The sequence below is a fragment of the Labrus mixtus genome, chromosome 2 (genome assembly GCF_963584025.1).
Source record: "Labrus mixtus chromosome 2, fLabMix1.1, whole genome shotgun sequence".
Taxonomy (NCBI): Eukaryota; Metazoa; Chordata; class Actinopteri; order Labriformes; family Labridae; genus Labrus; species Labrus mixtus.
Window position 1 is genome coordinate 18,547,384 of NC_083613.1, and position 15,797 is coordinate 18,563,180.

The window sequence follows — 15,797 nt, forward strand, 5'->3', positions numbered from 1 at the left end:
CACAATAAACAGGAATTTCCACCGAACAGTCATCGATGGGCTACTCCCGTCATCCCATTCTCTGGGTTGAGAAAATGATCTTACTAGTTTTGCTGACAAAATTATTTTAGACACGTAAAAAATACACAGTCATCAAGATAAAATCAAGGCAGTTTTCTTGGTTCCTCTTAAGCTGATATTTCTTAAGATTTCCACCAAACAGCCACGTTCATCCATCATCTCCACTTTTTCTCATGTCTCTTCTCTGCTCATATTTGTCACTGTTTTCGTATTCTTGACTCTAACATGCCCCCACAAATCATTCGTTCTCAAATTCTTTTTTTCCCCTCTCCTTCTGTAAGTCATGACCCTGACGTTTGGTCCAGCAGCCAAAAGACAGCTAGGTGTGAGGGTACGCGGTGTAATGAACCAATGAGGGTGAGCCAGAGTTCAGTCAGGTCATGGAGGCCAGACAGACCCCTCTAAAACTGATGAACTGTGATGTGTGTGTGTGTGTGTGTGTGTGCACATCCATGAGTGGGCGTGTGTCTGTGGCCGCCTGCCATACCTGTGGTGTCCCTCTGACGAGTGTGTGCGACTGTGTCCATGTGTTGTGAAACAAATGGAGAGTGTGTCCTCTGGCACAGTGTCCCCGTGTGAGCAGCTTAATGAGCTGGTTGCTGGCAGCCAATCACGGCTACCGGCAACCTCCGAGGTCACACCATGGCGTCGTGTGTAAACAGTGCGATCTGCCAGCCTACATTTGACAATCACCTGACAAGACGCACACCAAGTTTAGAGGAGTTTCAGCAGATAAACAGGGACTTTAACATGCATACATGCAGACAAACACATAGCCACACCTTCCTGACTCACCACTGTGTTTTTGTGTGTTAGAGATATCATCACTCTAACCTGAGGGGAAACGCATTACTATTGCCCAGAGAATGACTCACTATGAGTGAACTACAGCTGTTCAGACACCCTGCATGTAATTCATTTCACTATTTCTGCAAAATCTGCAATTCTCTTTGATACCAAGAGCCATTGCAACTCTGCTGCCAATGCCCTTATCAGCAATGGCAGCAGAGTTTAAAAAAAGGACTAAAGCAAAGACAAAAAGACAAAGAGTTGAAGCAGAGAGTAAAATCCAAATTCAGAGAAAATAAAAAAATCTGAATAATGAAAAATATTTTTTCAAGCAGGCTTTCACAACAGAGGGTTTAAAAAGACAGAGCTACTTTAAATACATCCTAAGTCACTAAATATTCGAACCAAAGCCTTGATAATAGGTCAGATCAAAAGGTCCTTATTTAAAAAAAGGTAAATTGTTTAATGGGCTATCAAAATTATATCACATTCCCTAATTCACTCGGAATACGATTTGGTATTTGCAATGATCCACTATAATTTTATGAATGTGAGACTGAACCTGCCAAAATAATATAACATCTTAAATGTACAGCTGATTGATTGTGTCATTCCTACAGCTCCTTGATGAGAATGGAGGCATAGCAATGAGTATCAACCGTCTTATCAAAATATGGTCACTTCTTTCTCCATATGTGTTAAATCTGAGGCTTCAACTGTCCACAAGCCAATGGATGGATACAGTAGGTCTACTTTCTGTGTACAATCTATTGTTACTCCACATCCACAAGTCATTATCGTAGTTCAGCAACCAGCAAAAAGGTCATCAGTGTTTTTGGAGGGAGAATAGGTTGGGATCATCAGCGGACAGTCGAACAAACTTTTTAAATCTGTCATCTGGGAATGACGGATTAAATAAAAAATGAATTTCGCACCTATCATTTGATGCTTTGACTGTGATCAAAAGTTTCGATACATTTTCAATTTGGACTCATTACGCATTTGTTTCTTTTACGTAAAAAGTCCCATGTACTCATAGATTTAGTTCATTTGCTGGACAGGCTTTCACTAAACCCTTCATCTTGGTTAACATTTTGGAATCAGTCTGCCAGTAACTGTGACAGACTGTGTCAATATTATCTGTCTGTCCCAAAAGGGAAGTGAATCTCCTTCACCCTGTTTGTTTCACTCTCTGGAGGAAACCAAGATGACCACCCCACCCGACAGACAACACACACTCACGCACACACACACAGATATAGACTCCGTCCACCACAATGGTGTTGTCATGTTGTGGGTCTGTGTTTGTATGGGCAGGGCTGGTTAGTTTGGTCTCTCTTGTGTTTGCTGTGTGGGTGTTGTGGCTCCATGTCGGCCTTGTCTCACCCCCTTCGTCTTTGTCCTCCATCTGCCCTCTGTCACAGGACACACACCCAAGCCCATGTGTACATTTGTCAGGACATTCATTTGTAAGTTTTTCTCTGAAACATTTGAGTAGTCAGAAACAAATTATAGCTTTTTTATTGACTGTATCTTATGAACTAGATTTGACCATATAGGGAGTGGCTGTGCTCTCCAAAATGAATTTTGTATGTGATGTTTTTCAAACCTCACCCTGATATAGCCATTAACTTTCAACTACAACCCTTACCACAACATTGACCTTGACCCCTACAAGACGGTCAAGTCAAGTCAAATATGAAGTTTTTTAGAACAGGTGTAAGTCAGTTTATTGAGACTGGGATCACGGAAAGCCTCAAGTTTCTGCAAACAAGAAGTCAATTTTAAATCTCTCAGGGCTCCTAATCCTCTAGTGAACTTAACTTCTATATTGCAGACTTTGAGTTCCTATAATGCAAATGCCCTTAAAATAATAAGGATATTAAAGCTTGGATCTATATTGAGATATTCCCATCATGTCAAGTCACACAGAAGTTGTATCATCTTCTTTGAAAACCTCTAGGCATGAAGTTTTGAGGTGTAACTACTTTTCCACAATCTGCCTTGTTCCTACTTTTAACACTTTTGGCAACAGCACAAGCCAACAGCTACTGAAAGGATTATCAAGTTGTCTTCTTAATGATATTTGGGGAAATGGTCCCAAATATGTTATAAGTCAGAGCTGGGCACACTTCATTCAATCGGATAACCGATAACTACCTAAGTATATTTTTTTATTAATTTTTAACGAGGACATAACTTTGAAAAAAAGATTAACGGAACAATTAACATCAGGTAAATTTGGTTTCCGTTAATGTTCTTTTTGTCACTCAAATTCCCTCAAGTAAGATGACCTCATTTGGTCCTGACTCTGTGAAAAGACATGACTGCCAACCCTGTTATCTCTGTCATGTCTAATGTCGACCACGGAGGGGACAGAAAGAAAGTCCAGTTTCTACTCAATATCTCATTGACTATAGTAGCCTAGGAACAGTGAATGGAAGGTCCTGATTGGTCAAATGGGGTGTCAGAAAGGTCAAAGTGCATGAACTAGTGCAAAAAAACAGAGGAAGTGTTGAACCAATCCATGGATAATTCTGGATGTAATATTTTGGGATTCAATATTTACTGGATTTGGATCGAGGGGACGCTCGCACATCAATGCAAGATTGCAAGAGTACAGTAGACCTTCAGATGGTAAGAAAAATGAATCAGAAAGACTTTGTGTGTTTGTCAGTGGTTTGACAGATGCATAGATTGTGGCTACTGTGTTGGTTGATTCTTACAGTGGTTAACATGGTCAGAAGTATGGCATGAGTGATATACACAGAACAGCAGTTGTTTCTATGTCGGCAAATTTGAGAAAACATACCTCCACGGTAGCGGGCAGGTGGCCTCTTAGGAGCTCTAATCTTTTGACATTGAACAAAGCTGATGTTTTTTTGTATTTCTTGATAATACCGGTTAACGCTAACAGTAAATAAAACTTCTGTTAGATATGAACTGAATTGACTAATGACTTGATATCGAAGTTAATGTTTTTTTAACTGATTAACGGTAAACAGAGTTATATTTTTGATGAACTGTGCCCTTCTCTGGTCGAAGTCCTTTAGCTTAAAGTCAATAAGTTATTTAACTTAAATCTGATGAGATTTCACATCCTAAGTCTAATTCAAACTTTTACCCTGACACCAAGTATTAAACCCCTGCACATTTCTTTGAAATTGTGAACAACGCGCCACAAACCCTCACCCTCCAAAAGTACTAAAAATCAAACTCCCAAATTTAGCTCAAAAGTACAGCAGCACACATACAAAGTACTTCAGCTGTTACCCTGCTCCATATTGTACCTCAACACACAATAGCTTCGTACTCAGTCCTCCCACACATCTTCCTGCACAATTTCCTGTTATTATCTTACAGAGAACTGAAGTCATAATTACTGGATTGTGTATGTATGAGAGAGGGGAAATCTATTGGGAGAAAGATCATTTCTTTTGCATCTATCAGCCAATTTTTTCACTCCCACAAGTGAAGTCACATTTTCCCTCTCTGTTCTTTTTCTACAGGGAATTGAGCTTTCCTCTATCGGTTTTCAGTTCACAAGGTCTGAGTAGGGTTTTGACCATGCCCTCGTGCTTCTTCAGAAAATACTTGAGGAGAGTGTATTTGCTCTCGGACTTAAAGTCGGTTCATCATTAACCCTGATTTGAGAAAAAAGCTGTAGTGGTACAGGAGCTAGCAGACCAGGACAGCTCCAAGAATTTCAACAAGTTTATTTGTCCAAAGGCTCTTGGTTACCGTAACTATGCATTCGCTTATTTCCAGATATCCAGTCAAGTTTACAGAAGTGAAACAAGAAGTGCATGTGCCTTTATTTCCTCCGCCTATCCTTTTATTTGCAAAGAAATGCGAAAAGCCCGTTTTTATAATCCTACTTTTTTTCATCACGCTGTTCTGACCATGCTCTCTGCACTTATTCTGTCCATGTAAACTGCAGAGAAGTAACATAGAAAGAGGAACCACTTCTTCTTCTTAACAGATTTAGATATTTGTCTCTCGTTTTTAGGGGGATGTGGTGTAAGGTGGCCTCCATGTTGCAACATTTTGCATGTATTCATTTCCTCAAAGGACACCCACACTTGGTTTGTTGTGCAGAACTCTAACCATTGATTTTTTTTTTTTTTTACTAGATAACCGACAATAACCTCAATTCATGGTTTCTTGGTCATTTGGTTCCTTAAAAAAAAGAACATGTTTTAAACTATGGATCCATAAAAACTGTGTAGAAATAACCTTACAATGGTTACTTATCTTGCCAAAAAGCAAAGGGCACTGGTTCTCTCTGGGAAGTCTGCCTACTGAGACCCCCCTCCCGTCCAACAGGGAAAACTTCCCGCTTTGAAGCACATGAGTGAATGAGCAACTGAGGAAGATTTCAGGGGTGATAAAGGGAAATGTTGCAATTTCTTTTGCTGCAGTTTGGGAAAGGTCCTTACATGTTTCCAAAGCAAGAAAATGCCCTTTTTCATGTAGCAAGGTTTTTTTTTCCAGATGAGTGGAGCTTTTAAAGTAGTCTCTTTGATCTCGGTGTTCAACAAATATAATGGTTTTATCGATGTAGAAACTACTTTTGACTTTATTTTTTTTGCCAATCTTCTTCAGTGATGACCAGATGCCAAGTTGATTGGATAAAGAACAATTTGCTTCATTAGCCGCATTTCTTTCCCAGTGATTTACACCCTCTCCTCCTTGTAACTTCTTGATTTTATTGTCCTGTTCAACACTCATCTCTCTTACTCTGAAAAGACCCTGATCTCCCTTTCTTTCACTCTCTAATCCGTTGTTGTCGTCACTGGCCCAATTGTTACTGCGCTGAGCACAGTTACCCTGTCACAGTCTGGTGTCCCTTTTTCTGTGTGTGTGTGTGTGTTTGTGACTGTGTGTGTGTGTGTGCATGTCTGTGTGTGTGTGTGTGTGTGTGTGTGTGTCTGTAACGTTTTGATTAAAGATTTCTAAGCACTGATTCAGCAAGTCTAGCTTGCTAAACCATCAACAATCGGGTCACACACTTTTAGACACGTGACAGATATAAAAAAAACAAACGAGGGCCTGCATATGATGTAAAAAGCATGTGAACAGTGTGAATAAAGACAGAATATACTTAAAATTAAGATACACTATACGTGCGCACTTTGACCATAAAGTATATAAAGTATAAACAACATGTGATATCTAAATTAGGGCATGTTTGACTCTGTGTAAAGTGTATGTGTTTTATTTGTGTTTGTATACGTTTGTGATAATTATTCTGTATTTTTGGGCATGTATTGAGTGTTTGGTGCATCTCTATCCATGAACTTGTAGTTCAAATTTTAGAACACTGTATCCTGCTTTTTGCATGTGTTTAATTTGCATACTGTACCTGTATATGTGTGTGTGCATGTGCCTGCATATCATCAACGTGAGGTCAGTGCGGTGGAAACTCTGACAGCCAAGGTGTGCTGGAGCCTTTTAGTCTCCAGCCTGTGTAAGAGGCATTTCACCCATCCATTGCACAAAACACACAAACATTTGATGTGTTTTAAAATAATCGGTGATCCAAAACAAAGATTGTTGTTATCAAATTTGATGAACTGCTACTTCCCCTATTTCTTGACCTAATGGGAATACATAAAGTGTCAACACTAGAGAACCAAAATAACCCACTAATGTCACGACCAGATAATGTACATGTTTCAAGTCATTATGACAAAGGTGCATGACTGTATTACATCATGCACTAACGCCCAACTCCATCCATGTGTCCAGTCAGTCAGAGGTACAATGTTTTAAACAACAAAGCTTTATGTGCTGCTCTACTGTAATGTATGGACTCCCTCCGGCAGCATTATGTTTTCATTTGTTCTCGAAGTTTGCTCTTGGAGGAGGTTAGAGGTGAAACACAGGATTAACACCAAGGAGTATGCTATGGTTTTTTTTTAACGTTTTTTTTTTCCCTTTCAATCCCTTTGAATGTGATATTTAAGGCAACAGAAAAATATTTTTAAAAAAGGGATTCCGTATTTTACTCCTGTGACTTTCTGGTGTGAAAACCTCAAATGTATAGAATTTTCCATTTCATTAAATTTATTATACAGGGAAGATTAAAAGTAATATTACAAAAGTTGCAGTTAAATGGGCCTGACAAAAGACACGACCAACAATCAGACTAAACAGCAACACAGACAATCAGAGGGGGGATAACTGAAATTAACACACATTAGTTAAATCAATGGAAGAACAACCTCTGACCACAGCATATTTTGTAAATTGGTACAGGGATTAATGCTTTCCAGAGGGATTTGGTGATGCGTTCCTGACTCGTGTTGGATCTTAACTCGGGCACTATAAGTGCTGGAGACGAGTTATTGTTATGGATCTGATGGTAAAACTTCATGGCGTGAAAAAACATGCCGTTACAGTGAGAAAGTACAGTACAGTGATGAGTGTAAGAGGGAAGGTTTGACTCTTATGAGCTCTATTATACAGTCTGGCTATGGGTTCAATGGTTTCCTTTGTTGTTTAAGACCAGATTGGGAGACAGTGGGATATTGCTGAAAGAAGGATTGCATGCAGGTATGTTTCAGAGACTGTATTACTGAGAAATGGTCTGATCGAGTTATAAACATACAGTTTCTGGTTCAGGTTGTTAATGGGATTTTGACAACTAAGATGCGGCTCAAGGAGTAATCCAAGATAATTTGTAAGTGTCAAGGGTGATACTTATGGATAGTATTTGACCAGCAAAATGAATAGTAATAGAGTCAGAAGTGGGTATAGTTTTCTTGGTTGAGTGGAAAAACATTAATTCTGTGCACAATAAAGAATGCATGCACACAAAACAAAATGTAAGGTGTTTATGGTTGATTTCTTTTAAAAGTTGAGTTCTTTGAAGGCTAAGTAATATAAGTTAGTAGTTACAGTATGTAACTTAAGTTACATCATAGTAATAATGAAAACTTAATGACACATATTTTTTTTGAGATTGAGTTATACAAACTACGACAGACTACTGAGAAAGGGAGTCTTTGGTTTATATTTGCATCATTTAACATTTGTATTATTATTTTGCTCTTTTCTAATGACATAATTAAACTAAACTAATCTGGACATTTTCTAACACCAACAAAAAAATATACAGTGCTTAAACAGAACTAAGTTTCAATCATTTCACAATGATTGATGGGCTTTTCTATTTGTTTTAAAAGCCCATCAAATCGTCAGAGATTGTATATTGTGTAGTGTGTATTGCAATTGAGAAATAATTTTTGATTGACAGACAGGCTGAAGTGAAACCTTGTTGTTTATTTAAAAAAGGAATTTACTTTGACATTATGTCACAAGGAATCTTTACAAAGGAGGACTAATGGTTGAGAACCTGAATTTTGCCATTTCTCATCCCAAACATGATGTTATCTGAACATTGAACTAAATGCATAACTTTAAAGAGAACATCAGCCATTTAACACTTCAGCACCAAACATATCAGTCCTTCTTCTTTTCACTAGTTATCTCTCCGTCTCTGCTCTTTGCTGACAGCTGAGAGATACGAGAAGAGCCCTGTCAAAATGGCACAAGTCAACACTCAATAGCCCCCCCCCCCCCTTGCTGCAGTACCACAGCCTCCCCCCTCACTGTCTGTTCCTCTGGATATTGACAATGGTATTTTCTGTGAGCAAGAGTGACCAAGACTCAAAGAATGTGAGTCTGTGTGTGCTTTTTTGTGTGTGTCCCGCCGTACTGTCACAGACTGTCAGAGAAATGAGTCCGACAAAGTGACAGCAGGACTTTATTTGAGTCTCCATGTGACCAAGTCGGGGGTCACAGAGCTTGTGTGACTGTTTAGAAGCAAAGAGAGAGAGAATCTGGGTGGAAAAAAAGCAGGGCTAATTGTCATTTTTAAGTACTTTCACACGTACCGAAACGAAAGCCAGTTGGGAAGCAAGCTCACGAAAAAGGAAGCATGACACACTTAGCAAATACATTTTTACTCATCTCCAGCTTGTTCTGTGTCCAGGACGACCCATGTTACAGTAATGCCAATCGCATAACTTCATCGACAGTTTTTTCTTCTTGAATTTTCAGCAATATAGTCAAAAAAATATTATCACCAATTTTCCTTGCCCATGATCTGCTGTTTGTTTATTGTTATCCAAGTTGTGTTTGACCGCAAGAGATTTTGAGAGATTTGTGACTTGTCACTCTGGTTGTTATTGAAGGAATACATTTGTGTAGTAAAAATATTTTTCTTAAGTGCTGTACATGCAGGCTAGATATTTCTCCTCATGTAATGAGAATATACTCTAATATCTGCATGGCAACAAAATGTTTGTACACGGTTTGTGGGCAAATACAACTGTGTGTGTGTTTGTGTGTGTGTGTGTGTGTGTGTGTGTGTGTGTGTGTGTGTGTGTGCGCGCGTGTTTGTGTGTGTGCGTGTGTGTGTGTGTGTGTGTGTGTGTGTTTTGGGCATACGTATGTGTTTGGCATCAGAGCAGTGTTTTCCAGCTCCTGAGACAGGAAGTGCTACCTAAGCAACATGAGGAAAACACAGGAAGTACAAAGCGCGTGCTTCAAATTCCAGCATTTTTCTTACTTTAGAGATGAGAGAGAGAGCGAGAGTGAGGAGAGAGAGAGGAATAGAGAGAGACAGAGCGAGAACAATGAGCAGCTCACAGTTTCACCAAAAAGACACAAATGTTCAAACTGGAGAGCTTGAGTCACACAGATGGCTAGACACACACAAAAGGTCAATTATGAAGCTGTGGAAAGAAAAGACAATTATGGCGGCTATGGGCGAATACGCACGTATCTGCAGAAACAGTCGCAGCAGGAATGTCATTCCTGTCTTGCAGCAATAATACACCAGATGCACAAACAACATCCACGTTTACCTCAGATGGAAATCCAAAGAATTTAATCCCAGGTCAATGGAAAACTGGATTTTTGAGCAAATCAACATTTGGGGTAGGATATTGCAAAATGTTGCCCAATGCAGAAAAGAAGGTCATATAACAGCCAAAGAGAATGATAAAGGAGATGCATATCCTTATGCATTTATACAAAGTGATAAACTTACCTCAGATCAATCAATCAAGCAAGCAAGTAATGTTTACCAAATTTTAAATCAAAGCATATTTAAGTGAGAGTTTGACCATTCACATCTGCAGAATGTGCAATAGAAATCACTAAAAAGCACTTAAAAAAGAGCCAATGTGATGACATTTCCAGGACATTTTCCAGGCTGAGATGAAGTCAAAGTTGCACTCCTGAAAGCTGAAATAGTGCAAGAACAAAACTTTAGCTTCTACTCCTAAAACGTAACAAGTTGTTGTAACAGGCACCATTAAGATCAGTCCACTTCTTTCCATAGATAAAGTCTTTATTTGAGGTGGATTGCATTTTCTCCCTGCATCAGCTTGCTTCTTAAACTCAATCTCCCATGACCGTCTGTGATTGGATTTTGCTTTCCCATTAATGGCTCTAAACACTTTTCTAAATTGCTGCATGCATTAACATTGACTTTATCTCTGAGGACACAGTTTGACCAAGAACACTTAAGGAGTTATGTTAAATTCATAAACAAGAGAAGTTAAGTTTTTTGACTCCTAAACTTTAAGAATTGTAAGTGTGTATTTTCACCCTAGCCTTCAGAATCTTTTCAGGCTGTCATCAATCGAGTTGTGCAAAGGGCGGATAAAATCCAGAGTTTCAGGTAACGTGCACACAATTACACATTACACTCCAAAGCAGTCAAATGCATGTCTGGCCACTTCCAAAGTTGGTTTAAATAAAAACATAATTGGTTTGTCTTTGTCTCTGTATTTTAATCTATTTGACTGTGATCACATAAATATTAGAAAGTCATGTTATCAAGCTGTCTAACATGCTTACCTCACATAAAGAAAATAGTTTCCATAAAGTCCCCTTGTTGTGTTGTTCTTGTTGTTTATTGATATGAACGGTTGACGTTAATGTTACTTTTAACTTCAGTTAAATATTAACAGAATGAAAGGATTAACTAATATTGAGGTTAACGTCTTAGTTAACGAATCATTGGTTAAAAGAGTGAAAATTACCTTTGCCCAACTGTCTCCAACCAAACTTTTTGGCTCTGATCAGATCAAGTTTATAAAGTCAGATCTTCAACCTGTTAGCTGTCTGAAAGGATAATTATTCATCCTAAAGTCCAACTTTTCTTTTTTTGTAAGTTATATTTTGTTGCCTTTTGTCTTTATTAGGTAGGACAGACGAAGAGAGACAGGAAATGAGAAGGGGGGAAGGCAGCAAAGGACCAGGGTCGGATTTGAACCCACAGCCGCTGCAACGGGAACTACAGCCTTATTACAGGGGCACGAGGCATAACCTCTAGGTTTTCTGGCACCCCTCCAACTCTTTTCTTCGTACTGTGTTCCTACCTTCCTCCTCCTCCTCCTCCTCCTCCTCTGTGTTGCCTTGCATCAACTCTCTCCACCGTCTACTGTCTCTCCCTCCATCACATTTCTTCTCCTCCTCCTAGCCCTGCTCACTCACCCATGCAGTTTGTTAGCTCGTGAGTGACATTATTATGTTGGCATAGATTACGCCAGGCCCAATGCAGGATTTACTCCTCTGCTGCCTACCCCTCTCACTCTCTCTTTTCTCATGCCTCCCCTTCGTTCGGAGAGTCTGAAAGTCTTCCTTCATTTGCGTCCATCTTACTCATCCTCCTCCAGTTTGTCTACCTTTATTTTTTTCTTTGTCTTCCTTCCTAATGTAGCATCTATTTTTTTTCACTTTCGACCTCCTGATCTCTTCATCACTTTCCCATCCATTATCCTACTCCCCTCTTGTCTCCGCTTAACATTTTCTCTACCTGTTTTTCCTCTTCTTTCTTCCCATGCTCCTGACTCTCACCTCTCTATCCTGCCCATCACTCATTACTTTCTGCACTTTTACTTCACTCTACATCCTTTCATACCAAACAACCCTTAATGCATTTGGGAACATAAACTCTAACATTTTTTGGTAATATTATTAACCAATTTCAAAACTATAAGTATTATTAAAGCTGGGAAAACTGTGATTATTTGTTATTTCATTTAAAACTAGTGGCTCTTGTTGTATTTGAAAACAATCATAACAGATCTCTTTAGTTGGCAGAGTTTGATCCCTGGAGGGGAAGTGTTTACTGTCCCAGAATAGATAAATATCAGTTGAATAAAAACAAAGAAAATGTCCCCTGCCCTAGTTACAGTATGATTTAGTTCAAGTTCAAGTTATCTTTATTAGTCAAATGCACAACATAACAGGCAAAGCAGTCATAGCTGGCAATGAAATTTTTGTGTTCCAAGCTCTCCTTAACAATGCAAAAATAAAAAATAGTATATAAGATAAGAGTAAAAAGAGTAACAACATATAGTGCAATTAAGAACCAAAAGTTTAAATAAAACTAGAATATATGTACAGAATATATATATACATATATATATATATATATATATATATATATATATATATATATATATATATAACAATAAAGTAAAGACAGTCTCAGACAGTATCTGTGTAGTGCAGTGGCATACAGTGTGCAGTAGTATGCTTGTGTGTGCAAAAATATTGTGTGTGTGTGTGTGTGTGTGTGTGTGTGTGGGGGGGGGGGGGGCAGGATCTTAGGATTTAGGAGTTCAAGGGGCTTGTGGAGCTCAGAAAGAAGCTGTTCTTGAGCCTGGTGGTTCTTGTCCTGATGCTCCGATGCCGTCTGCCTGACGGTAGCAGAGTGAACAGTTTCTGGCTAGGGCGGCTGTGGTCCCTGAGAATGGTCCGTGCCTGGTCCAGGGTGTCAGGCAGAGAAGAGGTGATATGGGTTTTGACTAGCCGCTCGAAGCACTTCATGATGACCGATGTGAGAGCTATGGGGCGGTAATCATTTAAACAGAGGGCTTTTGTTTTCTTGGGTACAGGAACAATGGTGGTTCTCTTGAAACATGTCGGGACTACAGATTGTTGTAGGGATGTGTTGAAAAGGTGTGTGAATACATCCGCCAGCTGGTCCGCACACGCCTTGAGTACTCTGCCCGGGATGCCATCTGGGCCCGGGGCCTTGTGAGGATTTACTTTTTTAAAGGATTTGCACACCTCTGTCCTCGATATTTCCAGTGGGCAGGGGTCCTGGTCCATAGGCATCTCCACGGCAGGGGTGTTATGCTCAAAGCGTGCATAAAAAGAATTCAGCTCATCTGGAAGAGTTACAGACACCTCCTCAGCATTGTTGGTTTTTCCCTTGTAATCCGTAATAGTCTTTAATCCAGACCACATGTTTCTGGTGTTGGAGCCATGGTAGTTTGCCTCCACCTTGGTTCTGTATTGCCTCTTTGCATTGTTTATTGCCTTCCTGAGCGCATACCGGCATTTCCTGTATTCGTCAGGATCCCCCGATTTGTGAGGGTCAAGACGTTGCTTAAGCCTTAAACTGACTTCCCCGTTCAGCCATGGATTCTGGTTAGGGTATGTTTGAATCTTTACCGTTGGTACGACGTCTCCTATGCACTTCTCAATGAATGAGACCACTGACTCCGCATATTCGCTGACGTCCTCACTTTCAAACACACTCCACTGTGTCATGTTTAAACAGTCACGGAGGGCAGAGTCTGATTGGTCGGACCAGCGATGGACGGACCGCGTCACAGGCTTATCCCGTTTGAGTTTCTGCCTGTAGGCAGGGATCAGTAGAATGGAGGAGTGATCTGATTTGCCAAACGCAGGTCGGGGGAGGGACTTCCCGGAAGAGAGTGTAAACACAATCCAGCGTGATGTTGCCTCTCGTTGGAAAACTAACTTGCTGGTGGAATCTCGGCAGTACTTTCCTCAAGTTGGCTCGGTTGAAATCGCCGGCTACTATGAAAGCAGCCTCCGGACGTGAGGTCTTGTGCCTGTCGATAATTCCATATAGCTCGTCCAGTGCTCTTGAGGTGTCGGCTTGTGGTGGAATATAAACGGCTATTAAAATGACTTCTGTAAATTCCCGTGGTAGAAAGAAAGGTCGACAGGCTATCATTATGTGCTCTAAATAAGTGGAACATCCCGAATAAATTATTTTTACATCCGAGCACCACAGACTGTTTACCATGATACAAACACCACCTCCCTTGGTTTTCCCCGATTCGAACGTTCTGTCCTGCCGGTAGATTAAGCGCCCAGCTGGGGCTACTGCGTAGTCAGGAATCGATGGGTCTAGCCAAGTTTCAGTGAATATCATGGTGTTGGAGTCCTTTATGTCCCGTTGAAAAGCCATCCTACTTCGGAGTTCATCCAGTTTATTATCCAGCGACTGGACATTTGCTTAAAGAATGCTCAGAAGAGGAGTTCGATGTACTCGCAGGAAAATCTGCGAAAGTTGTTTGTGTTGATGAAAAATGAGTTTCTGCTCTCATTCTGATGTCTAAGAGCATTTGTCTATCATACTGTATGATAGCGCTGGTACATGTTACAAAAGTACTAAGAAATAACAACAAAATAAAGATAAAAAAGCAATGTCTTGTAGGAGCTCGAAAGACTGCGACCGTGCGTGGCGCCATCTTGTTTGTTGTTTGTCGCCATCATTGTTTTACAATATACAGTATGTAGATTCTACAGTATCTACAGTATGTAGATTCCGCCGCCAGGGGGCAGCGGGCTCAATCAATACTACAATAACAAAAGATGACGTCGAGGCCAGCGGGTAATCACGGGAGTTCTCTCTCCTACTCCCCCCGAACGTTGTGTTCATGACAAAACATCCGGTGTTCCATTGTAACAACAACAACAACAAAATATAACATGGTTTTAGTCAATTTTTTATGAATTTAGCTAGTGGTTAGTTTGTGCGCCCCATATACAGAAGTTGTTGTCCTCGAAACGGTCGGCATCGGTTTAAATCCTTTCCCGCATCTCCACGCAGAGCAAATGTGCATCAGGCTGTTCTCCACATTGAGACGCAAAACAAGAGCAAACTGCACAGAGCAGGACAACTTTGTGGGCACTGATAGCACTGGCATATCATTTAGTGCCAATTATTTTGTAGATAGAGTGAAAAAACAGGTCAGATTGTGGGTGCAATTTCTACGCAATCCATGGTGCTATTAGCAGGCACAATACATTCTTAGTGGATCTGGCCATCTGTCCGTTGTCCACACAAAGTCCATTCACATTTCTCAAGTTGCTAGTCAGACTGAAAATAATGACAAAGCACAGAAAAGGAAGCCTTTTGAATGTATTGCTATCAACTGGCTACACCAGAAGCCCAAAAATTAGGCAATTTCTCCCAGAGGTTTTATCAGCTTTAGACAATTGAAGATGGGTTCCAAGATTGCATCTCACCAAACCAGAACACATACATGAAAACCTCTTCGTCACCAGCACCCAATTAATTATTTTGCATTTAGCTCATGTTTTTTCCCCCTTCCCCACCTCCCTCTTCTTTACCATACCTCCTTTTTGTGTGCCTTCTGTCCCCTTCCAGCTCTCTTAAATCCTGCATCCCGCACTATGAAAATCTTTGAGAAAAACTTTTTCTACTTTGCCTGCTCTCAGTACCTGCATCCCTCCCTCACCTGTCTTCCTCGCTCTTCGTCTCTCTCTGTTCCGACAGTGTGATCCATGGGGGCATTATCTTTCCATTATCAGTCCATCCCATAATCGTTTCCTTCACCTCGCCTGGCGTCTCTGGAGAATATTAATCAGCTCACAGACAAGTCTAATCACTGCTGTGAGGCTATAACGGGAGCCACACTCCATCAGGCACCAACCACACAGACACACACACACACACACACACACACACACACACACACACGCACGCACAAAGTCACACAAGTGAGGACAGTTTCCAATTAGTCTGTAACTCATTCTGTCCTGCTTTCTCTCCCTCTGCTAACATAAATCATAACATAAAAAGTTAAGCACATACAGATGGGCCTTTTATAAAGACTGATAGACAAGCACATGCA